At 38.3% G+C, this 27,780-nt stretch overlaps 1 long non-coding RNA gene across 1 annotated transcript in view; it reads left to right on the top strand.

The window, feature by feature from the left end:
- The window catches only part of LOC112151087, a 78,180-nt gene extending 53,613 nt beyond the window's left edge, over positions 1-24,567 (top strand). Inside the window, exon 4 of the long non-coding RNA XR_002920072.2 lies at positions 24,365-24,567. This is a non-coding gene — a long non-coding RNA (uncharacterized LOC112151087). The remainder of the gene's footprint in view (positions 1-24,364) is intronic.
- The last annotated feature ends 3,213 nt before the right edge of the window (positions 24,568-27,780 follow it).

Genomic DNA, 27,780 nt, shown 5'->3' with positions numbered 1-27,780 from the left:
AAAATCTTGAACTAATGTCATATTTTAAACAAGAGAATCTATTACAGAAAGTTAATGGTGACATGGCAAGCAAAGATAAGTAAAGTAAAAAATAACCATAATATTATTTGAAAAATGAATACTTGAGCATTAAAAAAAAAATCACATGAGTGTTGTTATGGTGCCCAAGTCTTCCTATAACTTCCTGTGACATCACTACTGACAAAGATTAGCATATGTGTCAAAGACAATTCCAACTCTTTAATTAGTCAAATGTTGAAATTATTTTTCTTTAAAATAAATAAATTCACCAAAATGCACATCAACTTCCAATTTTTTCACTTTTTGAGTCACCTCTCAGAAAAGCAATTCCAGTGTCAAAACACCTCCAAACTTTTGATCGTGGAACTTGATTTAATTTCAATTTTTAATCTATTTATTTCACAAAAAGACTCTCCATTGTGTTATAAGCTTCTTTTAGTAGTGGCTGACAGACTTTTGGATGCTTTCTTTTAGTTTTCATGTTTCACCTCTGTTGCCGTGGTTTTGTGGGGGAAAAAAAGGAAAGTTTTCCTCTTGAACCAGTTATTCCACCAATCATCATGCAGGTTTTTCCAGTGGGTGTTTCATGTTTGAGTCAAATTTTCCCAAGATCATTTTCAAACTTGTTTTCATAGGAATAGCAGCAAACTCCACTGTCTCACCTTCTGTTGGGTGCTTAAATAAACAGATGACACGGGAGGAGGCCAAACTTTTTCAGAGCACAGGAGCAGAACATTGTTTATAGAGGCCGGTGGGTGTTTCCGCTGCCTGCAGGCGGCAGGTGGAGCAGATTATTTGGCAGCAGGAGCCCAAAGGTCAGCGTTGGACCGGAGCTATCAGGCTGCTGCTGGGCGTGACGCCACGGCGCTCACACCCGTAGCTACGCATGTGCAGGCGACATCTTCTCCAATCAGGGTCTTCTGGTTAATGAATGTCAAAAACTGGTCAGCAGCAGCTGGGGTGAAGTTTTTTTTTTTAGTGATTTAAAGCCTTTTTGGACTTTTTATCTTAAGCAAACATTTGTGACAGTTTGTGTGTTCATGTTGTCATGGGTTACAGGCTCATGTTCCTAAAAGCACAATGTATCAATTTGATGATGATGACTAAAAACATACTTTTCTGATTAGTTCAGGTGAAAGTCACATTTGCAGCAGTTCAGTTTCAGAAAATATTCATTCAGTGAAATATCTCGATATTTTATTTGGTGATATTTGTATCAAATGCTGCCAAAACTATTACCTATAAGCGTCTTACTTTTTAATTTAAAGGTTTCTGGACAGCAAACTACCGGTTCAGTTACATTGAGCAATGTTTTAAATAAACAGCACTTTATTTTCTTAAACATAAAAATGGAACATTACTGGTTAAGACATTTAATCTTTGAGGGTATTTCTTCTGTGCTGAAATCTATTTTGTTGTGAAAATCAGACAAAGTTGAGTGTTGATAAATATTTCTTAAATTACCAAAAAGAAAATTGCAGTGAATTTGTTTTGTTAAAAGCAACTTGTATATGAAATACAGTTGCAGAGCTTATTGTTTTGTTTATTAAATAAAATATTTATAATGATATATGTAAAAAAATGTATTAATATTCAGATAAATTTCTTTCTAAGAAAAATAAGTTAAATATTTTCTACGATATACAGTCTTGGGATATATCGTGATACGTATCGTATCGTGACACCTGCATTGTGATATGTATCGCATCACCAGACCTGCAAATATCCACCACTAATAGTTCAAGCTCAAATTTGTCAGAATAAAACACTTTATACACAGTAGTAATGCAATCAAAAAGAAAGTTTTAAATCGCTCTGGAAGATTATAGGTCAAATTTAAAATTAAAGATGTTGTTATAGTTAACAACAGAAAATATCAACGTTAAAACACACTAACACAGACTTTTGTGAATAAATGTATTCAAACGAAAACAAAACTATAAAATAAAAGAGAAAATATCAAGTAATGCAGTGTTTCCATTCAATAAAACCTGAATCTATGAGGTGTTTTTTTATTTTTTGCTGATTTCATAAGCACCTTTCAAATAACACAGCGGGAGGTGAGGCAACGCTTTGATTGCATAAGATTTCTCCCAGCGCTGCTGCAGTAAATCAGACCTCCCTGAGCTGATGTGAAATATTAGTGCGCCATTATCCAAATGGTGCTGTTACTTCAGAGAAGCCAGGGAAGTGAAGACCCAATTTTTATGGAGAGGAGCCACTAACAGGCCAGCCCCTGCCTTGCAAATAAAAAACCTTTATGGATGCTTGTAGATGGGCTCATCATATATGGCCGACATGTATTATTCATAAGCTAACTGCTTGTGAAAGGTACTGCAATCTTGTGGTTCATAAATCCACGCTGACCGTCTGAATGCTGATGACTGCCCTGTTTTAACTGAGATGATTGGGATGTTCTTCTGTTTGACTTTATGGATCTGTAACGAAGGTCTTTTCCGCTCAAGTGGGGCTGGCATTTTCCCAGCAGGCTTGGACTCCTGCTTACGCTCCTTTGAATGTCCCAATTAGCTGATCAGATTGGGAAAGGTCAGAGGTCAGGCTCTGAGGAGCTAAAAGTTTGTCGAAAACTGCTTTCTGGTGGAATTTACTCCACTCCAGATACTAACTTGTGTTCAGATTTCCAAACGTCTCGTTTAGACCTTTTGTTGCTTCCCTGGAGCACATCTGGTATGTAAACAAAAAGGTACCACACCAGCGCAGAAATATGCTCATCATGACCTCTGCTAAAACCCCAGGAATGTGTGAATCACACACACGCAGGAATGTCCTCCCTCCTGGGATCGGTGCTGTGAAATCAGGATCAGTGGCTTAGTGATGCAGCCGGAGGTTCAACATGGGTTTCAAGTGGAATGAAGCTGGTTCACTTTAAAATTTGACAAATGTTTGCTGGAGTGAGACACTCAGGAGACCTAACCTGTTCTGTTGATGCCAGTTTTGTATATTTATTCACTTTTATAGCTTTTATAAGAAGGCTTCTTTGGGTTTTTTCTGCCTTTTAATAGTCATTTCAGAAAAAAAAAAAAAACATTCTAACAGTATGAGATAACCAGGAGGTAGAATAGAATAAGAAGCATTTATTGTCATAATACAAGTATTTTAGGATTCTGGTACAGGAAAATGTGAAGAGAAATGTGCAAAAATCAGACAAAATGTGCAAGTTTACAGAGAAATGTCCAAGTTTCAGGTGAAATTGTCATCAGTACAGTACACAATGTTGTACTCAACAGGCATGTTTTCATGTCTTTTTAAGCCACCAGGAATAAAAATCTGATTTACACAATTATCATTATAAATGGGATTGCATTAGCACTCAATGGGGGTGTGGCATTTTAAATAACATGTGTCCGTCAAGTCCTTAGCTGTAAAACAGTCATACTGGGCGTGTTCCAACTACTGTCAGACTTGCACGTTTCTCCCGTTTCATTATTTTTAGAAAACTTGTGACGCAATTTCTGGTTGTCATGGTGACTATTGCAAAACTGGCTTCAAGTAAGTCTAATAAAACCAACGGATGACGTCACACACTTGCATTCCATAAAAACTATGGGTGTGTATTTTTGCCTCTCATGATTTGATACACAACTTGATACACGGTTCTTGAAAAGATTCAAATAACTTTGTATCTTTGATTTATATTCTAACAATCCAACCAGATTGATCTATCTAAGTTGGTTGGTAATCGAATCGATCCACATTATTATAAAATTCTTTAGAAATTATGAAAATCTATTATATTTATATTGGATAACAGCATTTGTCTTGAGACACAATGTTTTTTTTTTTGTTTTTTAACCATAACATAAAGAAGTGCCACGATTAATTCTTGTTTACTTGGTTGTTTTTACACATATTTAAATTAAACTTGATTATCTTGAAAGATAGTATTTATCTCTGAGTCACACAGATTGAAGTTTTGGCTAAAGATTGATTTTGTCAGTGAATCAGATCGTTCAAAATGAATCAATATCAACTATAAATTGGATAATCACCCACAAATTATGACATTAATCTAATATTTGCTAAAATGAATAGTTACACACCTAATTCCTAATATATAGTAATTATTAATAAAGAAAAGCTGTCCCGCACAAACTTCAAGAAATGTTCAAATTCCAAACGATAAATGTATCCCAAGTATCATCCAATGATTTCTGCTCTCATGTGCCAACTCAGTTTGTTTTAAGCTTCAGTTAAATAAAGTTATCATTGCTCTCCAAGCTGGCTGTACCTGAGGATCCGGCTTTATCGGTTTGGCACAGAACCGCCGACCACAAAGCTGTGACCGCTAATGCTGAACAGATGTTCATCAGCTGCTGAAACAAGACGTACCGTTCCCGCTCGGTGGCTGGTTTTGCGGCGGCTTTAGCTGCATTAAAGCATCAATGCTCTCTATTCACGTCTATATTGAACTCACACGATAACAAGGTAAACAGGCGTGACCTAAATTCAGCGGCGATGGAGGATCATACGGGAGGAATTCTGACACCGGGTATCTGTGTGTGTAGGACGGGTATTAGGTTTGGATTGTGATGCGTCTGTGATTTGACCGAGATCTGGTGTCCAACTGGCAGTTGCTGCCGACTTGTGAGGTAGAGTTGCTCCTGTGACCCAGAAAAAGACAGAGGAGAGCAGGAGCAGCTCTTGTTACGAACCTGGCTGCACAGATGGGCCATGTGGGAGGACAGCAGATTTCTGAAAATATTACAAATAGATGTTTTCAGGACGGAATTAAACCCTATTTTAGGATGAAGGTGACAGTTTGACACGCTTGAAAGGTTGCATTGGCTCGGGCAGTTTGAAAGCTGCATTACCATAAAATTAGCATGTGAATGATTTATCAACCTGTACAGCAATCAGTAAAAAGGGAGAGGGAAGTTTAATCAGCCAGGGGTTGGGAGGACATACGGTTGGCTGATTAGGCCGGGACTCACCTGCTGACTGAGATGCCCATCCTGAATTAAGATGGTCCCAGCAGGAGTAGAGTGGCTGCTAAATTCAGTGCGTCTTCTTATCGGGCTTACAATCTTCAGGGTCATTCTGGAGGGAGCTCAGACAGACACGGAGAAAGAAAGTAGGTTATACAGTCGGACATGTGTGCCTTTTACACAACAGGCTTGTTATTGCTCCGTAATGCAAGCGGCCCGAGCTGCGGCAGTGTGGGTCAGTAGAACTAATCCTGTGTGTAGAGCGAGGCTGTCTTATCCAGAGCCATTTGATTGTCTTAACACTGGTCATTTGCTGAGGTGACCTATAAAGTAGCTCAGGCTGGACTTACTTTCTTTCCTATGAGCTTACACAAGGCTGCAACACATGATTGTTACTTTTACTTGTTAATTCCCTGCCAGATTTTATTGATTAATGTGCTATTTGTAGCACATCCTGCATCCGGGTTGGAGGAAAACGATCAGATATTATCAGGTCAGAGGTGAAGTGCACCATGGATGGATAAAAAGTAAGCCCACATCTTCTGTTCCCAAATTTCCACGACTACCAGCTACAGGTAGAAGGCTCAATTTCCAATTGACCAAATTGACTAAAAATGAACCTATTTTGTGGTGTCTTTAAATTGTGTTGTTCCATTTTTAGTGACATGAATTTTCGATTGGCATCTGGGCGGGGCTATCGGTTGACTCATCAAAACTCTAACTTGTCTCGCCCAATTTGCCATCTTTAGCTTTTGTTAAAATGGGCAAAGTAAACATGTCAATTTTACCCTTTTAGAAACCATTAGAGATGACTTTCTAGTGTATTTATGTCTATCGTTGATCTGTTTGAGTTTTTTTCTATTCGTTTGTTCCTTCCTGGTTGTATTTTTTGTTAAACTTTAAAGTAGAACGTATGTTTTCTGGTATCTTGGAGTTAAGTACTTTTACAAAACAGGTGTTTTGACTGTAAATAAGATCTGGACTGAGTGTTTCCCGATCCTCAGGTGTTCCAAACAAGTACCTGCTGGCTTCAAAAAGCCAAAATTTCACAGACTTCTATTTAGTAATAAACATCTAATACTAAGTCAATTATTTCTTATCTTTCTTTCTACCCATTTTAACATGTTCTTGTTAATTCTATTTTTAATTCTATTTTTTCTGTAGTTCACGTTTTATAAACCTGCCAATCAGATGGCTCAAGTAAAGTAAGCGGTCTCAAGTTGAACATTCCAAAGTGTTGATTGACAGATTCTCCTCAAGTGGTAGGGGTGTGGACTTCCATCAAGCTCACTCCTGATAGGCTACAGTGGTTGCCATGGAAATGTTGTCTCAAACTTGGACCAACGGCGACTGAATGGACGTCATGTCATTGGAGTCACAAATATGAAAGTCATTTTCTATGGTTCGCTTAGTACAGTTCTCATGTACAGTCAATGGTGTCAACATCAGTTACTGCCTTAAAAAATGGGCGATCCCTGTGATCACGTGACCCGTTCAAAACTAGTTTTACCCCTTCGAGCTCCAGTGTTTAAGTTCTAACTTTTCAACCAACACAATCAATGTCATTCCAGGTGATTCTGAAGGAGAAAAGCGGCATGAGCCGCTTATAGAGGAACCAGGTTGCAGACAAGATGGCAGCAGAAAATCATTAGAAGTTCAGAAGTGGGACATTACCCAACCCCCACCCCAAATTTTGGTTGAAAAATACTTTTGTTTTGGGTCGAAAAAAGCTAATAACAGGCGACCCAAAAAGTTAATTTTTTTTTTGTTTTAAGTTTTGAGGCTTTAAACACCTCTGTCAAAATCTACAATGCCCTTCGACATACTCCTTACATGATCAATGTAAATTAGCTAATCTGTATGGAGCTAATTTGGGACCAATATTATTTGAAACCCACATAAAACAAATTGAAAAGATATTGGTTTTTGGGCATAAACAATTTTAAATGTACAAAACTTTTTGCTATTCTAAAATAAGTTTAATTATTTTCAGTTTCAAAGGTTCTGTTTTTAAGGGTTCAAAACTATTATATTTCGATTTCAAAAACAGATTTTCCAAACATTTTTCAAATCTTTTTTTCACTTTCAACTCCTTTTGAAAACTGTTGGCCACGACGGGGCCACAAGTTTTGGAACTGAAAATGTCCAATTTGAAAGAAAAAAAAAAAAAAAAATTTGAAACCTGAAAAACAGAATATTTGAAACGGAAAATAATTAATTTTATTTTAGTCCAAATTTTGTTTTGGACATTTTACATTTTTTTTTGGCCAAACACCAAAATCTTTTTCATTTGTTTTATTTGGTTTTCATATAATATTAACCCCAATTTAGCTCCATAGATCTGCACAGCTTTTTGCACTGGTAAGCAACGCTTTAAAGCTGCTTTTCACCAATATGCAACACATTACTAACATAAAGTGTTATATTTCTTCGCAAAGCTGCTTTTCCGGTGACAAAATGAGCTCATTTACGTTGATCGTGTAAAGAGCTGACACTGACTTCAGTCAAACATAAACACTTGTTAATATCCTTATTTAAATTAATACAGCGTTTACCCTCTTTTTGACACGTTTTAAGCTAATCCCGATCACTAAACCATTTATTTACAATAAAACGTTTTAATAAAAGTGACTACATCTTGTGGAATTTCTGCTTCCGGCTGATGAGTTTGCAACCAGGTTCTCTTTAAAAATTTGCTGAAAAAAATTCAGTTAGTAGCTGGAATTACAGACTGTATCTATAAGAAATTGATGAATTATTAATTAATTTGATTTAATTATAGTAATATTGTCTTGCATGAGCAGAGATGTGTAGTAGCTAATCTTTATGCAACTGAAATGTAGAATCTCTGATAAATTACTAATTCATGCAGCCTGTTGAATTGTAGGCTGGGAAAGTGATGCATAACTGCTTTTAAGGAAAAATGTGCTGAGACATTTTTGTTTTAAAGCACGGTTGAAAGAAAAGTTGAAAGCTCCTCTCTCATAATGACAGAGTTTTTACACATGAAAGCTGTGCCAAAACAGCTAAAGCTTTACTGAGGATTTCCTTCTTTTAGTGGAAAAGCTTAACTCAATAATCACTGGATCTATATTCAAACTTTAAGTAGATGCATGTGCAGCGTTGGAGTTCTTTATTTTACATTTGCACGAGTGCCAGGTTCTCCTCTCCCCTCTTGCGCTGACCCTTCCTCTTCAAGGCCTCCTCACATTTAGATTTAATTTCCCCTTAGAAGACATGCCATCACTCCTTATTGCACACATGGGAAAGGCAGAGGGGGAAAGAAGTAGGCCACACCAACATTATCTGTTTTTCAAGCTGTGAAGTTGGAGCAGAAAGGGTCCACAGACAGTGATGTCTTCATGTAAACTCAGAGCAAAATGCTTTTGTGCACAATTCAGCACTTCCTTACTAAATACTTTTTTAATTATTTTCATTAGTGGATTTATTTTTAAATGAGTGCAGATGGGAAGTGTTTTCAGGGAGCTGATCTTCAGGTATGGTGAGAGCTGTCCAAGATAACAATCACTCAGCAGATGGTCCACTGACCTCCCCATATGTGATTAGGCTTTTTAGGACAGCCTCTCCGAAAATCTCCCACCCAGCACTTATTATTATACCATTGGTGGCTGTGTGTCATCCGCGCTGGCACAGATTCGCCCGGCTGCATGACGCAGTGCATGCATCTGTTCTGCGCTGATGTCTGAGCTTCTGCAGCGTAACAAAGAAACAGCAGAAGATGCATGTAATGTGTGCTGCAGCTGTGGGGACTGAATTCATATATCAGAAAAAAAAATGTCGGAGGGAGTTCCAAACAGGAAAGGACACTCTTTTGTCTCGTAATCCTGATAATCTTTTTGAAATCCTTCAGTATCGACTTAGATTAAGCATTCAAGTGAAGATCCAGCTGGTCGTTATTAAATGTTAAAGGGACATAAGCCTAATTAGCCAAAGAAGTCCACTCCTGGGGCAGTCCTGGGTGAGAAGCCTCCATGCTGGTGGATTCATGAACGGCTTCTGCAGTCTCTCTTAACCTCTTCCAGGGCTCCTTTTTTTCCCAGGGCTCAATTATTTAACAAGCACCACCTTAGTTGAGGGACTGTGGGACCAAATGTTGCTTTTGTTGCAGTCCTGTGCGGCGACTGCTTATGCACACGCAGCTATTTTGTCAAGCTTCATAAAATAAATGACTGAACGAGCGAGTGCAGATATTTGTCAGGCTGGGAGGATGATGTTCAGTGACAGATTGTGTCTGAGGGTCAGGTCGTTTCTATGAAAACAGCCATTATTTCACCCTGTTTGTACACGTTTAACGTCCTGCTGCCCCCCCCCCGCAGCCAGCAAGGCCAAGTGGGCCCCATATGGTTTAGAAATGGTTGGAAAATGTGAGCCCCAGTTGGGTTTGTCCACAGATTCCGTGGTGGCTCCACCCGTGTTTTCCCACATTGGCTAAAGTGGGGAATCAGTTGAGAGGCACGCTACGCTAGCCAGATGCCCGATGGACAGCGTAGCATGTTAGCTCGCTACAGCAGAGCTTGTTAGCTCGCTAGAGATGAGCTCACTAGCATACTACAGCAGATCTCGCTAGCTTGTTACAGAGGAGCTAGTTAGCTCGCTACAGCTGAGCTTTTTAGCTTGCTAGAGATGTGCTCGCTAGCATGCTACAACAGAGCTTGCTAGCTTGTTACAGAGGAGCTCGTTAGCTCGGTGCATATGTGCCCCATACATGCCACAGCGAAGCTTGCTAGCTCGCTACAGTGGAGGTCCCTAGCTTTATACAAGGGAGCTCGCTAGCATGCTACAGTGGAGCACACTAGCTCCCTAGATCGAAGCTCGCTACCTTGCATAGGAGCTTGTTAGCTTGCTACAATTATGCACCCCTTTTTTTTTTGATAGCTGGAAACTTCATGGAAAATTGCGAGATAAAACATTAAAAAAACACTACATTCACCACACTCCACTCAGTGCTAATTTCCCTGTTGGCAACATGCTCCATTTCACTCTTTGTGTTTCTGCCTCAAAAAATAAATAAATAAATAAATGCCACCCCACCCTTTTACACACCCCTCCATCTTCTCCACTTCCTCCTGTTAAGCAAAATGCTGATATGTACGTAAGTGTGCTTATTTTCCTCATCCATTACCAGATTAATTAAACTGTGGCTTTTGCCAATGCCCAGACGGATTCTCAATACTTCAAATGAGCTTAATCACCGTGCACTCCCTAATCTCGGGCTAATTTAAAAAATTGCCTGAAAAAAAAAAGCCACTGATGAGTGAACTCACAATTTTCCAGCAAAAAGCTGTATCGGAAAAATTTCCCGCACTAGCCGACTAGTTCCGCTCCGACACCATCAACGCCTCGGCTGCAGTATTTTGACAGTTTTTTTCATTTGGATTTGGTGCTTAAAGATTTCAGTGCTCTGTGACATGTAATGCTCCCCCGTGCACGAGAGAGATACAGTGCACCCGGCTCGTAAGACAGGCATTCTCGTGGCTCTTTGTTGTCCACATGTCATGACGGATTTGGTCATTGCTGGCAGTGAGCGAGACTGACACGAGAGCATGCAGCGCGCCTCCAGGAAAACACAAGCTCAGCCCATTGCATCTATTTCACAGCTCTGTAATAAGCCTCTGTCTAATGTGGGACCGGCTCACTGCAGGACAATGCAGATTCAATCAAAACCTGCATGCCTAAGTCATATTAGTGCATTGCTATGCCATTCTGATTAAACACTGTGTTATCTCCTCATTAGATGTTTGCAATTGTGTGTTTATTTGCATATTCCCAATGCTAAATAATCTAAATGGTTGCTTATTCATTCAAATTTGTTTTATGCTTCTAGGCAAATTAGTCAGCTAATCCCAGAGGATCCATATGCTCGTTTATGTATTGACGACAACAATAAAACAATTAAATTATGAACGGCTGGATAATTTAAACATGTTGTCGCCTATAAATTTCATTCTTTGCTGCTCTGAAGCAGCTGATGATTCATACCTGCAGCCCTCCTCACCTGTGTCTCCCCAGCGTTAAATCCAGATTCATCAGCTATTGATGCCATCCATCTCTGACAAATTATAAAAGCCCCCCTTAAATAAATCATTCACCCCGATGTGGCGTGTGAGTGACACGCATGCACAAGACACCTAATGGATCTCCGATAAGGGTGGGGGAAAGGAATCGACCCATCCTCACGTCCCTTGTGTTCCAGCAGGCGAGGGGAAGGGGGGCCGGACGGCATTGGCCTTGTCTTTGGTTTGCACGCTCGGGCTCAGGCCTGAGGGCGGCGCAGGACAGAGTGAGGTCACATTCTGCCGCTGCTGCTGGGTCCACACGCTGCAAAACAGCCCCCAGGCTCGCACAGGGGGGGGGACAGAAGTATGTGCGCAAACCCCCCTCCCCTTCAATCTTATAAGCACCATCTGCTATCCTACTACTGAGCCACCCAGGATGGGGCCTGAGGAAGGGCAGCTGGGGGGGTGCTGCAGGGGAGGAAGATGATGCAGCCTTTCCTGTCCAACGAGTTCGGATCTGCGTTTCAATCCAGATTGTGTGGAAACGGTCCGCCCAGACACCTGCTGAGTCCAGTATCGAGTTACTACTGAGAGGCCGACTGTGTAATCCTGCCTTTACAGGGGAGGGGGGGGGTCCTGTGAGCCCTCATTAGCAAAATTCAGGAGAAACAACCAAACTGAAAGCGATCCTGGATGCTTAAAAACGCAAAATCTCTGTCACATTTGAGATATAACAATGAGGTGGAAGTCAGAAGGAAACCAGTCGCTCCTTTGTTTAGAAACAAAGGAATTTTTATTTCTCGGGTCGTGCGCAGATTTTTTTTTTTCCTTCTTGCAGTTACATGTGTGTCTGAGCACACACTTCTCATGAGCAGAGCCTAAAGTCATTAATGTTAATGCGTGTGTGCATCCCTCACTATTCCCTGCGCGACTCTATATATAGTGCTGTAATGATAGCCAGCTCGGGGAGATGAGAGTTGTGAATTAATAAGCCTTGGTAGAAGATCTCGGCACCGTCTCTAGACAATGCTGACGCTCTCTGTGGAAAAGCTACAGAGATGAGACGTCAAGAGACTTTTTTTTTCACCGTTTTACTCCTTTTTTTTTTAGGTTTTTCCAGACTGAAAGGCTGTAAATGATTTGAATTGATCCCTTTTAAGTCGGACTCATGTTTGAAACTCTAAAGGTTTGATTAATTGAGTGATGGAGTTGAGTTGAGTCTGATGAAAAGGGTCAAATTTGACATATGTGAACAGCTGGAAAGTATTTTTTCAAATATTGTAGATAAATGCCCCAAACAACAAATAAAATCCTAAATGACAAAAGTTTATCAACTTGTTTAAAGCTAACCAGCAGGTATGAATTTGCCTCCATATTGTGTCATTTGAGGATAACACCAGTGTTTAAACTGGCAGATAACCAGAGAGGGTGAGCCGGGGTGAGATGCCGTAGTTGCCAGGAGTGATTGATTGTCTCACCGTCTCCCGGGAGAGTATATATATGTGTGTGTGAAGTGGGGGTAACATGCAGTCCTCTGATTCCACCTCCTGCATATATCAGCCCTCCAGGTGAAGCATCTGCAGCCCCGCTTCCTCTGATCTGGAGGTAAATGTTGGACTCCCTGACATCAACCCCTCCACCTCCTCGTTTGGATGAAGAGTCCTGCCCAAAGGTTGTCACTTTACAAGCCTCCAGTGTGTGTTGCAGCTCAGAAAACGTCCACTAAACTACAAAAAAAATACGTTTTAATTCTGAAAAAGAGCGGAACAGATTTGAGGTAAAAGATTAAGACAGGAGTAAAGTTTTAAGTGAAACGAACACACCTTTAAAACAAAAAAAAAGATGAATTTGTCCTCCTAAAACAATAAATATGCTCATAAATGGGTGGACAAATGACCCATTTCATCAAAAATAAATAAGTCAATAACTTTTTTTTTAGAAATAAACTGAAATCAGAAATAAATAATAACCAAACAGATAAAAAACATTTTAAAATTGCACTAAAATCTACTTTTAAATTTGTATTTTCAATTATTATAATGCTGCTTTTAGCCCAAAAGTCTGTTGTTTTCTAGAACTCCCCTAACCACTTTGGCTTCTCCCTTTTTAAAGTTATAAAACCGATGTTTTTATGTATTTTCCGAGTGTCAGCAGCTCCGTGCTAACCTAGACGACCGGCAACTATTGATGATGTCATCAATTGGGAGTGTAGTCCAAATTTTGAAGGCATTTTTTCCATAACTCTGTAGTTCATTAGAAATTCACCTCTAAATTGTGGGCGGAACCGTTGAAGCAAGCTAGGATTTATTTCCCATCATCCATCTGTTGACACTCCCTCTTGCTAGCTTATAGCCCCTCACAATCCCAACCTAACATTACTGGTGCAACGAGAAATATCAGAGCTAAAGACCGGATTCACAGCAATTTGAAAAAAAAAAAAAGAAATGGCCGCATTTTCTTCATATATGTCCTCCATCAGAAATGTGTGCATGTAAAGTTGGTCGAAGGTATGTCAGTGTGTGTTTGTTATTTCATGTTTATCTATGTCAGAATGTGTTTTACTCTGTACACAAATTCAAAACAAGACTTGAGCATAAAAAAAAAAAACATTTATAAAGGAACAAGCTTCATTTAGTTCCTGCCTCCCACAGTTTCCACAGCAGTAGAAGATGAGAGGAAAAACAAATTATGGTTCGTTGGAAACAGATTATGTTTAAAACTTAATTTATTATGTCAATTTTTAATCCAATTCTTTAAACCAAGAAAATTCAACAAAACCTAAATTGAATTAAAGCAAGTGAAGTTTTAAAGATGAGGTAATAGTACATCAGTATTTCAAACTGATGAACCTAAGAGGAGGAAAATTAAAAAGAAAAACTGATTTAGAAAGTAGATTTTATAGCATTTAATCATGTACTCCAGTTGGAAGTGTTCCCTTAATTATCGTGGGTTTACATTATAAAAATAAGATGAAATTCGCAAATAGAATTAGAGATTTTTGAAGGCTATAAAACATTTTTACACTTTTCTGTCTTGATTATGCTCTCAAAGTTCAAACCTTTATAGAAAATAAACCCAGTATTAAAGAATAAAAACAAAATACAGTAGATATAGGAGATATACTGACGAGACAATCAGGATGCATGTTGGGAAAAATAACAATATTGCACTGATAAAAAAAATTAAGAAGCGTTAATTGCAATATAGCAAGAGACTACTATACATCCACCTACAAACTGCAAAATTGTAATTGTGGAGCTTAAATGAAATCAGTTAGTGACCACCAAAGGTCATGACCTCCCCCTTCTTTCTTGTGAATTTACAACACGGACAGCTTGTCTTGCTAAAATTTGCCTTTTTTTATTTGTTTGCTTTACTAAGCATCTGTACACAACCGTTAACATTCAACTGAGCAAAGTCACATTCAGACGCTAATCAATGGATCAATATGTGCTCCTCCGTTGCATTTACTGCAACAGTTTACAAAGCGGCTGACTGCTGGGTTTTGTCGAGCGCACACTTCGTCACGAAAGGTCTAAATCGAGAGGTAGAAACTGTTGACACCTCTTTTTTTAATTATTTTTTAATATATTTTTTTGATGGGCTTGTTAGGATACAGCGCCATGAAAATGCAGGACAGGTTCCCTCCTCCAGTTGGATGTTAATGTGAGCTGCAGTAAAGTGTACATAAAGATCTCGGGGGGTCTACAGCTGTCGTCTGCTGGCTGAGCTGCAGACCAGCTGTCGGAAAAATGATTTATCTTTGCAGAACTTTTACTAAGAATCAGCAAACACAAATTGGATGATTGATGCATTTGAAAAATCATTAAAATAAAAAAAAACTGTAGAATTTTACTAGTTTTTGGTCTAAAATGGAGCATATTCTAATAAAGATATTTTACAGTAAATCTAATGATTTGTCTGCTGCATAATGAACTAAAAAAGAAAATGTGATTAACAAAATATTATTACAATTTACCTGATAAATACCAAAACAAATGAAAATGTACTTTATTGTTGCTCCAAAAAACAGTATTTTAGAACTTTTCAGTCAAAAAAGGACAGTTTAAAAAAAAAAAAAGGTTTTATGTGTGAGCCTACTTGCAAAAAAGTAGAAGCATCATCTACCTGAAAGTGAGCAGAAGCTCTGCCACGCAGTCGGTTTTTAAGCCTCATTCTTTTCTTACCACCAAAGCCTTTTATTCCTGGCCTCCCACTGACTAAAACCGCACCAGCTCTTAGTTTTTCAAAGAGACCTTAATCATTTTAATATGAAAGCTGCTAAGTACCCCCAATAATCACTTTGATGAAATGGAGGACATTTTAAACAGCCCCCCCACTGCATTTCAGCTTTTCACCCTTGCCTTTCATCATCCTTTTCATCATTCCAGCTCCACTAAAGCTGGGACCTGATACGCTCCGTAATTTACAACCTTTCCTAACTCTTTCTTAATTCATCTCCGTATTTGGTTTTCTCTGATCAATCGAGTAAAATTGTATTCACATTTTTTTTATTTTTCAGTTAAAATGTTTGCGTCCTGGAGAGCGTGGGGTGTGATGGGGCACTTACTCTGGCTTGAGTCGAAGTATAGTGGCTGGGAAGGACAAAATACGTATGAGACGTGGGTTCAAATCCCACTTCTGACACCGTATGTGTCGGGGTTCTTCTTGAATAAACACTCAAAAATAAGATGACTTAAATTATATACAGTGGAATGTATTGTCCCCCGCCAAAAAACAAAGAAAGAATACCTTTTTTTCCTTTGAGACCTTGCTGCCACCACTGCAACAAAACAAATTCCTGCCTTGTACCTGCGGAATTTCTAAACTTAACCAAAACAAGTATACATAAATAAACATGATTTTAACAGAAATAAATTAAAAACAAAGGCTTTTTTACACAAAGAAAAAAAAACCTTTAAATTCTTACATACGAAGTCACTTCCTGTTTCCTATGTATGATGATGTACTATACCAGGTCTCCCTTGAACAAGATCTCAATGGGATTTCCTGGTAAAATAAAGGTTAAATAAAAAAAATGCTCTAGTTGTAATGAGAAACCTGGATGGGGAAAAACATTTAATAATAAACTAAAGTGTGCTAAATGTTTAGCAAAATTTGGCTCTGATGCTGTGAAAAAAAAACACTTCAAGTGTTCAGGTGCTGTCCTTTGTCACAATTGCTAATATTTTTATTTATTTTAGCCTGTCTTTCTTATACTATGGTCACACACAAAGTAAATTCAGCAGATGGTTGCACGGCGGCAGTCGCATTTTTGCACACCATACGCCGGACAATTATTTTTACATTGGTCAGTGGCCACCCAGGGCACATTTGGAGGTCGCATGATGGCAGTCCAGTGACAGGCGGGTAGCAGGAAGGTAGCAGCGCTATCATTGACTGATATGAGAATCTCCAAAAGTCCCCAAAATTGTCTGACAATCGGCCAATTTCTGACTGCCACCCTCCAGCCGCCCCCCTCCGGCTACCGGGTTGTGTTTGTAACCGTAGCATTAATTACAGCTACCCTGCAACTGTCGCTGTTGATTTACTCAAAGCAGCGGTTGTGTGAACACATATGTATGCACAAGTCGCAATATAAAAGCACAGGGAGTAAAAACAATGAGACGCTGATGTCCTTGATGTTCAGGGTTGAAATGTGTTTTTCTAATGGGATCATTTCCAAGCACAAACTCTCTTTCTCCACACTCACTGATAACATCCTGCACACGTTCGGTTCTAGCTTGACTGTTTACCCATAAACAGTTTGGAGTGTTTTGTTTTTATGCACAAATCAACAGAATTTTCCGTGAAAAAGTGAGGCTGTAAGCTCACCTACTTTTAAAGTTCACTCTGTACCAACTTGCAGAATCTGGGACAAGGTTTGCCTTCATTCACACACCCGAACTGGAGCAAAAGTGGCATTGACAGAGCTGGAGCGCCGGCCGCTCTCCTGTTGCACAACAGTATTGTTTCCTCAGTGGTCGCCTGAAATAAAAAGAGGTGAGCTCCGTTTGACTGCTTCCTGACCAAAAGATCAATGATCTGCTGATGAAACAGGATGTGCTGCTGATAGTTTCAAATTTGAAGCAGCAAATATGAGCCAAGTTTGGGGTTTGCAAGAGGAAGACAAAGCTGTAAGTTTGTGCAATCAATAGACATTCATGTTGGGGGAAAAAAAGAAAAATCGAGCAGCTTTTACTTTATCTTTTTTCGTACTGCAGCCTGTTTACTTGTGGTTTATGTGTTCATGATACAAATTGTGTCTCTATGTTGAAAGACTATTGACAGTGTTAGCTAATAGCTTTCTTAAAAACCACACAGCAAAAATCAATGTTATGTACTTTTCTTGCTTCTTTTATATTTGTACCACAAAATATATGTATATTTTTTTTTTTACAGTAAAGTAAATTTGAAAATGATGTGGCTTGTAGCAAGTAGCAAAAAAGTCCTACATTGTCATGTATGATATACAGTGGAGGATATAAGTATTCGCTGATTTAAAAATAAATTTCTCTAAAAAGCATCAAACTATTGGTGCAATTGGCACTAAAATAAGAACTAAAGTCACAGTTTTAAAATAACCCCCAAAAATGTTCAGTTTTATCATATTTATATTTGTTATTAATCAAAAATAAAGTATCTTTTCATCCAGATTTGATGTTTTTTCTTTCTCTAATGAGGTGGGTTACCAAAATGGTGCATCACCACACAAGTTTTTAAGTCCGGTTTTGGGCTCTACATTCAAATCGGGCTTTTCACAGCAACTGTGACCAATCAGGGACTCAGATTTGGTAGAGACGTGTGGTTGACTTAATGGTCAGCTTAATGATCACATACTTATTTGCCTCAATAAAATATAAAAATCTGTATACAAGTGGATTTCTTGATTTTCTTTGGGTTTTCCATCTCTCACTGTTCAAGTGAAACTACTATTAAGACTATCTGTTTCTATTCAGGCAAATTCAGCAAAGGATCAAATCCTCATTTCCTTTACTGTATTATTACTCTCCAGGTCACTGAGCATTGCTGTGTTTAAATCTTTTTCTTGATATAAATAAAAGAAAGCGATTCTATAGAACGCCTAATTGGCAAAAATGACAACAAACTGAAGAGAAAACCCGAAGCTCATTCCCTCTGAGATATATTTAGACATCCTGCACAACTTTTGCTGCATTTTCAATTCATGCACGTGCACAATCCGACTTGTTAGCTTCCTTCACTTCCAATTGAATGCAGTTCCACGATGACAGTGATAGAAACTAAGTAGTGCAAATGAGCCTTTGTTGACTTATTTAACACCTTTCGTGTGTTACCTTGGTATCTCTCCCTGCCTTTTGGCAGTTGCACTGCCTTGTGGTTTATTTATACCACATCTCATCATTTATTAAAAACTCAGTCAGTGGGGCAGGCGAAAGAGCATTAGGGAGTGAAGTCGACAGGCTGCTCGGGAATCATCCTCCCCTCATGCCAAGTGAAGCTCCTTCTGCCCTCTCGATTTTTGCACGGAGCGCCAAAAATCTGAAAGACAGACCAAGGTCGTGAGAGTCTGTCCACCCGGCAAACGGAGATTTGCACCAAATGAAACGCAGGAGATTAATTCATCTCTGGTTTGAATTTATTATTGTTTGGATTATTTTCCTTTTATTCAAAGAGCTTGGAGTCTCTGGCCTCAGATGAGACACAGTTTGTGCGTTTTGCCAAGCAGACAAACGACCACATGCGCTTTTGAATTTAAGGACTATAAAACAGCCAGAACCGGAAATTTCAATAAACTTCAGGGGACATTTAATGTGCGCAAATTCCTGCAGTTTGAGCAAAAATATTTTAGGAAGAGTCCAATTTGGAAGTTCTGTCATAAAAAAAAAAAGATTTTTATGGTAATTTTCAAGCTCATTAAAATATGTTTTCTCTAATAAAAATAAATATAAAAATAAAAAAGTAGTATTTTGATTAAACTGATTTTTGTTGCTTATTTTATTTCTAATTTTTAGTCATACATTTTTAGAAATACTTACATGAGTAAAAAGTTAATCTTTTGAAAGAAAACTACTTTCAGCCCACCATAGTAGAACACTTTTTTTTTTATTTCAAGCATTCCTGTACACCAAAATCAAAACTCAAAGTCAATATTCTCTAGTTAACGAGAGCTTAAGTTACCTGTTGCAGTAAAAGTCCAACTTTTTATTTGGCCAAGTGTCCTTCAAAAGATTTCCTTTTCACGACTATTGTTGGACAATAAAAATACTTAAAATTTTCCAACCATAAACGAGAAAGGGCAGACCTTGTGGTAACCCCGGTGAGGAATGTCACAGAAGTGTCAATATCTCTGAAGTGCAGCTGTGTGACAGGAAGTGGCTGTTCTCACTTAAAACCAAATGTAACCTGCGGCAGTGAGAAAACCTGAAACACTAATGCAAAAAGATCCAGATCCCAGTGCAAGTTCATGCAAATTCCTTCTGGAGAGCCACGGCCAAGAGGATGCCTTGAGTAAAACTTTTATTTTGTAAACTATATTGTGCAGAATTGCTGGTTTTGGAAATTATGCATGTGGAAATAAATGAATAACTACATTTTTTTAAAATGATTTCTTTGGTTTTAAGCAAGTTCATGCAAATTTGATTTTCCAAACCAGAATCTTCTTTCAAAAAGCATTAAATAGATCTTGAAGAAACCTTTATTTTGAAATTTATAACATGCAATTTACTGGCTGTGGCCAGATGTGCATAAAAAAAACAATAGTATTTGACAGGACATTCTTCTTGCTTTTGTTTTTATAAAAGTTCATGCAAATTCCCTTTTTCGAAAAGCCAAAAAGATCCCTAAAGTAAAACTTTGTGCAGCATAGCTGCTTTTGGAAATTATGCATGCATAAAAAATTGTTGCTTTCATGCAAATTTGAAACCAGGAACACCTTTTGGAGGGCCAATGCTTAAAATAGACTTTAAATAAGATTTTATTTTGCAATTTATTACATGCTGGTGATTTTGGCCAGAAGTGAGAATTTGACAGAAAGTATTTTTTTTTATTTTAAATAAGTTTGTGAATTCCAAACACCTTTAAGGAGACACAGCCTCAAATAGACCTTAAAGAAACTTTTATTTTGTATTTCATTACATTCGTTTTAACTGTTTTTTGGTCAGATGCAGAAAAATGACAAGTTGATGGGATTTTCTTGTTCATTTGTTTTATAAAAGTTCATACAAATGAATCCTGGAGAGCTAGACGACTTAAGTAAAACTTTTATTTTGAAACTATACCGTGCAGTAGCTGGTTTTTAAAATATTGGAAGAGGAAAAAATGCTTAGTTTCATGCAAGCTTATGCAAATTTAAATTCCAAACCTGGAACACCTTTTGGAGAGCCACAGCTTAAAAATAGACTTAAAAAAAACTTTTATTTAAAAAACTGTATTGTGCTGCTTGGCCTTTTTTGGAAATTTAGCGTGGGAAAAAATACATAACTGGATTTTTTTTTTGCAAGTTCATGCAAACTGGAATTCCAAACTAGGAAAACGTTTTAAAAAGGCACGACCTGATAGGAACTTTTTTTTTTTTTTCTATTTTATTACATGCAAACATGGAAACACGGAAACCAGCTTGTTTTCCCATCTTTAATTTAAATCTTTGTGTAGGAATCTATGATGTGCGTGCAAAAAAAAGAAAAGAACAACACGACAACATGTTAATGTAAATTCAAATTCCAAACATCTTTTAACCCTAGAGCCCCCATCACAGTGGGATTTTTACCTGAGCAACAGTATCTACATGTCTCTAATATATTGCCCTTTTCTGGGTAAAGTTTTACATGTCCCAGGAATGGCTGGATCAAAGGCCAAGTCTCCAGTATCATTATATTTTTTAGGAATCTTTTCTTCTCAAATTCCTAATTTTTATGTAATTTTCAAGCTTTTTTTAGGATTAACCTATGTTTTTATTTTCCATTTTGTTACATATACCACAGTTGAAAATAAAAGAAAATTACTTTAATTTATCATGTGTTGGCATATTTTGATCTATTTTTAATGACAAATACTTTTATTTGGGTATATTATATCTGGTAAAATTTACCCGGCAAAAGCGTTCTACGGTTGAAGAGCCATGGCCTCAAATAGCCCTCAAAGAAGCTTTTATTTTGTAATTTATTGCATGCAATTTACCCAGTTTTAGCCAACTATGTGTGCAGGAAAAAGTGCTTGACAAGTTTTTCTTGCTTTGGTTTCTTCTGCAAATTCAAATTCCAAACCTGGAATACGCTTCAGAGATCATCGACAAGAGTTGTCAAACTCCTGATTATTCTGAATATAAATAAATCATTGGGATTTTGGCTTCTTGGAGCCAGCGAGTGCTTCCTGTTTGGTACACAAGGTAGGAGGAGTCACTCAGTCCACTTCCTAGTTACAGCCAATGGTTTGACCAATAAGGAGCTTCAATGGCAGGCTGGTGGTTATGTAGAACACCGGCCCTCAAGACCTGGATTCTGACACCCCTGTTCTGTTCTGGACCTTAAAGAAACTTTTATTTTGTAGACTATGTTGTACATAATGGTTGGTTTTACATTAAAGTACTTGGTTTTATGCACAAGTTCTTATAAATTAAAATTTCAATCCAGAATTATCTTTGGGAGAGCCACTGTTTCAAATAGACCAAAAAGAAACTTTTATTTTGTAATTTACTACATGAAGTTTAACCAGTTTTGGCCAACTGTGCGTGCAGAAAAAAAAGTACTTGACAGGATTTTCTTCTTTTTTCTTTGGATTTATACAAGTTTGTGCACATTCATATTCCAAATCAGGAACACCTTTTGTAGAGCCACGGCCTAAATTAGACCTTAAAAGCTTTTATTTTGTAAGTCCTGCTAGCAGTTTAACCAGTTTTGGTCACCGATGTGTGCAGAAAAAAAAACATTTGACTGTATTTTCTTCTTTTTTTCAGTAGTTTTAAACAAGTTCGTCCAAATTTTAAAGAGCTACAGCCTTAAATAGACCTTAAAGAAACTTTTATTTTGTAATTTACTACATGCTGTCTTAATAATAGTAATATTAATGAGATTTTCTTCTTGTTTTGAGTTTATTTAAGTTTGTGCAAATTCAAATTCCAAATCAGGAACACCTTTTAAAGAGCAATGCCCTCAAATAGACCTCAAAGCGACTAATTTCCTACATGCAGTTTAACCGGTTTTGGCCTAGTGTGCGTGCAGATCTTTTGTTTTATACCAGCTTTTCCACCCAAACCTCAGACTTGTTAGAATTTAATATTCAATATGTTATTATCTAGAGTGGAGGAGCTCATGAATCATAACCTCTTTTGGGTATTAAAAAAGAGAAAGGTGGAGTTCATTAAAATAACTAACCTGGAGATGCACCCATTCTGTCTGTGCAGCAGCTTGTTTGCCCCTAATGCATGGATGTTCCCGGGTCTCCTCCCTTTGATCTGTGTGAAAAGAGAAGCATCAAAGGAGGCCGAGGGAGCTCTGAGTCTGTGCCGAATGAATGGGGAGTAATCTCATCAGAAGGAAATTGTTTAACACACACTTTCACAGTCTGGCGGATCTGCCACCTTAACTTCTCCGTTATCAGCAGCTACCATCGTTAAAGTAGTCATTATGACTTATCTCGAATGCCACATTCATTCGTTGCTGCATTGGCAAATTGTTGAAATGGGACATGATGGAAAACGGTTGTCTCAGCTTTTTTTTTTTTTTTTTTTTTGCACAATGTGGAGGTGAGTGAGCCAAGAGATAATGAGAGGATCCTCTTGGCCGTTCAGAGACCGATAGAAAAAAGAAAATCAAGTGATTTAGGCCGACTACCTGTTATTACCTCATACTTGTTTACATGAAGAAAACTGGTAGCAGTTACTGGAAACAGAAATAATTTTTCACAGCAGATTGTCTGGTGGCTTTCCTGCAGCGGTGCTGTCGTCATGGCAGGAATTCACCTTGAGTAACATCCGTGTAAATTTATTGGTTTCATTTTTGCTTTTAGGCACCACAACTTAAAGACACACTCCAATAAAAATTGTGTTTTTAACATGTTCTTGTGGGACTTTTTCAAATGATGGAGGATATATTTGACCTTTCGGAAAATGTCTTTAATCAAATTGATGCGAATCAGGAAGAAACGTAAAAATACTGAAAAAGGTTGTGGTTGTGATGCCGAAGCGACTACGGCAACAAGCTCCCTGCTTCTCTCCATTCTGATGCATCCGCTTGTAGACGAACAGATCCATGAACGTCTTTGATTTCCTTGTCTAAAAATGGCACAATCATAATTAAAAGACCACTGGGAACATTTTTTAAAATAGATCAAAAGATAATTGGCGTGGGACTTTAAAGTCGAAAGTTGCACCAAAATTAAACTTCCAAAGGAAAAAAAAAAATATGAAAATGTTTTAGGGCCGCCAAAAAACAAAGGGGCCGTCCTAGTGAATGTACGACTTTTAATCTTGTACATTTACGAATTTTAATTTTGTAAATGTACAAGAAAAAAAAGTTATAAATTTACCTTTTGACTTTTAAGTCATAAATATATGACTTTATTCTCGTAATTCAACAGTTCCAACGTTTTTCTCGCAAATTTACAAGATTAAAAGCCGTAATTTAAAAAGAAAAAGGTGTATTTCATCGCCATACTTTACAGACATTCATAAAGTCAAATAATTCTTTAAAAGGAACAATAAAACAGCTGCAGAGAAAAACAAATAATTGTAAAAAGAAATTAAGATTAAGAGCAAAATGCCCACTTTTTTACCAATATTAAAATCCTTTAAAGGATATTTAATAACTTCAAGTATTTTTTTCAAGAATTTTACTTACATGTTAAAAGTTGTACAAAAGTAAAAGAAAAAAGTGCCTTTAAACAACAAATTACACATTTTGAGTTGGCAAAACAACTTCTTTTGGTCTTCTTTTGGTGTGATCAAAGGCGCTACAGTAACAGACCATCGGAAGGTTGAAATTAGGAGAAGAGAAATCAAAATATTCCTTTTCCATCTGCCTTTTTACAGTCATGAAAAGCACAGTATCTTATATTGTACAGACTAATAATATTGTTTTTTGACATGAGAATAAGAAATCATCCCAGAATCAAAAGCTTTCTTGATCGATAAAAGTGATGGTTGCACAGACCGACTGGGTGTTGGCGCTTAAATTCATGGGTGAGTGAGAGTGGGTGGGGCTCTGACTTCTATTTTCCTGGATGCCTGACAACTTACCAAGTAGCAAACAGAGGTAGAATAATAATAAAAAAAACTTGTTTCCTCATCCTCTGTTTCCTTCTTCTTTGAAGTTCCAGAGCAGCATCAGCAGAACTGGAGAGCATCAGTCAGGAAACCCCGCCTCCTCCTGTCATTCTGTTGAATTCTCGCTCCTTGATTTCCAGTGTGCGGTCCTGGCCTGCCTCTGCACGCTGACGTCATGCATTCCATTCAGCGGAAGTCACCTCCTGGAGCAGAGGCGCTTTCTTGTAAGTGTGTGTGATGTAAGCCATGCCAGCGTGTGTCACCGCCGGTTCGTGCCCCTTCATGCAAGGAACCCGGCGGCGCTTAAAAAGCCAGATCGTCATTAAATGTTGTCTCCACATGATGTCACTTTGATTTTTGAGTGTTTCTGTTTTTTAAACATTTCCAGGTTTCCTTCGTGCCCGTTGAGTGAACATTGCGTTCTGGTGAGTTGCTTTGATTTCACAGCTGAAATAGCCAAACCAACGCCAGCAATAATTTACAGAAGATTTAAGGGAAAGCCTGCGAAAGGTAATCCACTGTGTCTTCCTTCCAAAAGGAAAGAGCTTTAGAACAACAGGCTTAAGACGGAGGAAACATTTCTGCTTCTCATCACTGTGAGGACAGCTCACAACACTTTCCTTTTTATTGAAGAAGAGGAATACAGCAAACCAAACATTCATTCTAGTGTCACCCTGTAAAGAAAACCATTTTTTTGTGTATCTTACTAGAAAGTATTATGGGATGTTCAACTTCTCTGTTTTCAGGTATCAGTTTTCTTCTTATTTTCTGTTTAGTTGAGTGCTTTTGAGCACAAAGTCCAACCGAGATCATTCTATCTTTCAATTTGTATGAAAAACAAACACTTGATGAGCTTTTAGCACCATTTTGTAGGGATGTAACAATTCAATTAAGCCACGTTTCAATTCAATTCACAGTTTTAAAAAAGACAGAGGGCTAAAGAGAGTTAATAAAAAAGAGCACGGCTCCTGGGAAAGAGTCAGAAGTAAACAGTCGTAAAGCTGCGTCGTCTCCCTTGTTGTCATGTTAGTTTGGTCAAAGTTACAGTAAAGTTCCTATGAAAATGTAAAGTTGCAGGGGGAACAAAAAATTGTGGGTTTTGCTTGAATTTACGTTAATAGCTGTAATCGCAAAATCACAAAATCCTGGAGGGAGTGACTTATGTGCAACTTTTGATTCCGAAGGAGCTGCGGGAATTTCCCAGGAGGGAAGCGCAGCTGAAGAGCATGCTAGGCTAAGCCCACACATTCACAGGCTGCACACACTCACAGTGAGGCTGTATGGAGAAATGGCATCAGCTCTGCATTTCTAAATGTAGACACAGGCCGAGACAAACCGAGTTTTTTAATTTTCTGCAACGATGAACATGTTGACGAGTTTGGTTTTTAACAGATTCACAAAAATTCATTACATTCTTAATATTCTGACAAATTTTGTGAAATTGTACTTTAACGATGAAAAACTACTCATAATTGTTGACTCACAGGTGGTTGAAAATCAACAAAACAAAGCTTAGTTACCTCATGGATGTTTTACATGCTGCTGCTTATTTTTTTGGAAAATCATTGGCGTGGTCATAAATGTAGATGGTGGCAGTCAGGCAGCCGTCATGCGTCCAGAATGGCCCGTTTCTTATATACCCCCGGGCAGTATGTACGGTTGTAGACCGGAGACATTTATACATCGTCCAACCGGAGCTGCTAACAGCCGCCAACCTGTGGCAACCCAGCTGTCGCCTGATTTTGTACTGGCGTCATCCCCACCTGTCACTGACTCAAAATGTCCCTGGAAGGACACTGTCATGTCATGTTTTAGAGAAAAATTGTCCACTTGCCGTCAACTTTTTCTTAAAGCCTCTACAGCCACCGTATAGCATGTGAAAATATAACTACTACCTCCTGATTACTGCCAAATTTGCCAAACAAATGTGCGTTTGGGTCATCCCGCGGTTGCATTTTGGGACATGTGACCGTAGTCTCACATTGGTCAGTGTGTCTTTCTTAGCATCACAGAACAGGCACACAGCTGGTTCCAACTGCATCAGGTTTATGAACACAGCTAAAAGTCCACAAATCTAAATCAGGCAGGCAAAAGTCAGCAACAAGCATGGGAGCATCAGAGAGCAACCGGAGTGGTCAGGGTCCAGGCAAGGGTCAGGGCAGGCGGCAATCAATCGAATATAAGCAGGCTGGGTGGCACAAACAATACTTCGCACTGAGTGAAGCTCTGTGCAGTGCAGAAGTGTTCTGTGGATGATTGGCAAATGAGAGACAACAGAGCAGCATCCAGGAAATGTGTGCTGGGGCTGCTGGGAGATGAAGTGCAGTCAGTACTCTGGAGAGGGGGAGACGGAACTCTGACTCCTGACACTTAGATGCTCTGTTTTCTTCAGGAGATGTGAAAGCGTGAAGCGTTTGCTTGCAATTGAATTTTAACATGAGCGTAAAGGCAAGCTGCAGAAACTATGTCTTAGAATTTTTGGGGGGAGGGGGCTAAAAATGACATAATCATAATTAAAACAATTTTAAATAGATCAAGAGGTGATTGGAGTGGGACTTTAAAGGAAAACAATCTCATTTGATTCCCTCCAAAACAACAAAATGTACCATTTTCTTGAGCACTCACCACCACTTTTACCAATCCGCTGGATGATCCTAATGTGAAAGCTCTCACATATTGTGAGCTGCTTTTAGTTTGATGCTCCAGTCATGCTCCACAGCTTCAAAGTTTCTATTGGTGGTGGCAGTAAAAAGACTGAATTGAAATGAACGGTGTGTTTGCTAAAATCAAATTAGACGTCACCTGATGCCTTAATCTGTAATGACAACGAGGATGCAGAATCACCTGGGGATTCATCTGAACAAACTAATCCAAATTTAACTATTTCATAATCTGTTTGTGTTCAATCAGATTAATGAAGGAGAACAAGAGAAGCTGGGAGGAGAGTAAAAATAGATTTACTCAAAAGTAAAGCTCCTTTTATGTTGTTTTTTTTATCGTAATTAGAAAAAAATGTGATTCTGTCAGTGCTGCTGACATGTTTTCTGATCGCTCATCCTCAGGAGTTTGATGCTGCAAAATGAGATGATCGTACATGATGCTCAAACTACACCTTTAGTTTACCGTTTCTGCTTTTTTATTTTTAGATTACTTTTATTGCCCCACTTAGAGACAAAAAATGATGGATTACCCTGCTTTTTATTTCAAGAAGGAACAGTTGTATTCGCTTTGAACCACAGGGACTTTCTTCAAACTCGTTTCGTTCTCTGATAATTAAATCTGAACTTCCCATGAATAATCAGAGAAAAAGAAAAAAACATTTGAAACTTCATGTTACATATGAAAGTTAAGGAAGCCACACTACAGCATCTTCTTGTTGAAGCTATCGTTTTCATTGGTTATGTCAGCCATAAAACCACTGCAGAGCTGCAGGGGGAAGTTTATGTGAAGCAGGCTGCCAGGTGGTAACGAGAACAACTGGAAAACCCACAATGCAACCACAAGCGCTCAGCTGTAGCCTTAAAGTCATCTAAGGGAACAGTTGTCAGTTTGTATT

The sequence above is a fragment of the Oryzias melastigma genome, linkage group LG20 (assembly GCF_002922805.2).
Source record: "Oryzias melastigma strain HK-1 linkage group LG20, ASM292280v2, whole genome shotgun sequence".
Classification (NCBI taxonomy): domain Eukaryota; kingdom Metazoa; phylum Chordata; class Actinopteri; order Beloniformes; family Adrianichthyidae; genus Oryzias; species Oryzias melastigma.
The sequence above is the reverse complement of the archived record's forward strand: the minus strand, read 5'-3'. Positions and strand labels throughout refer to the sequence as shown.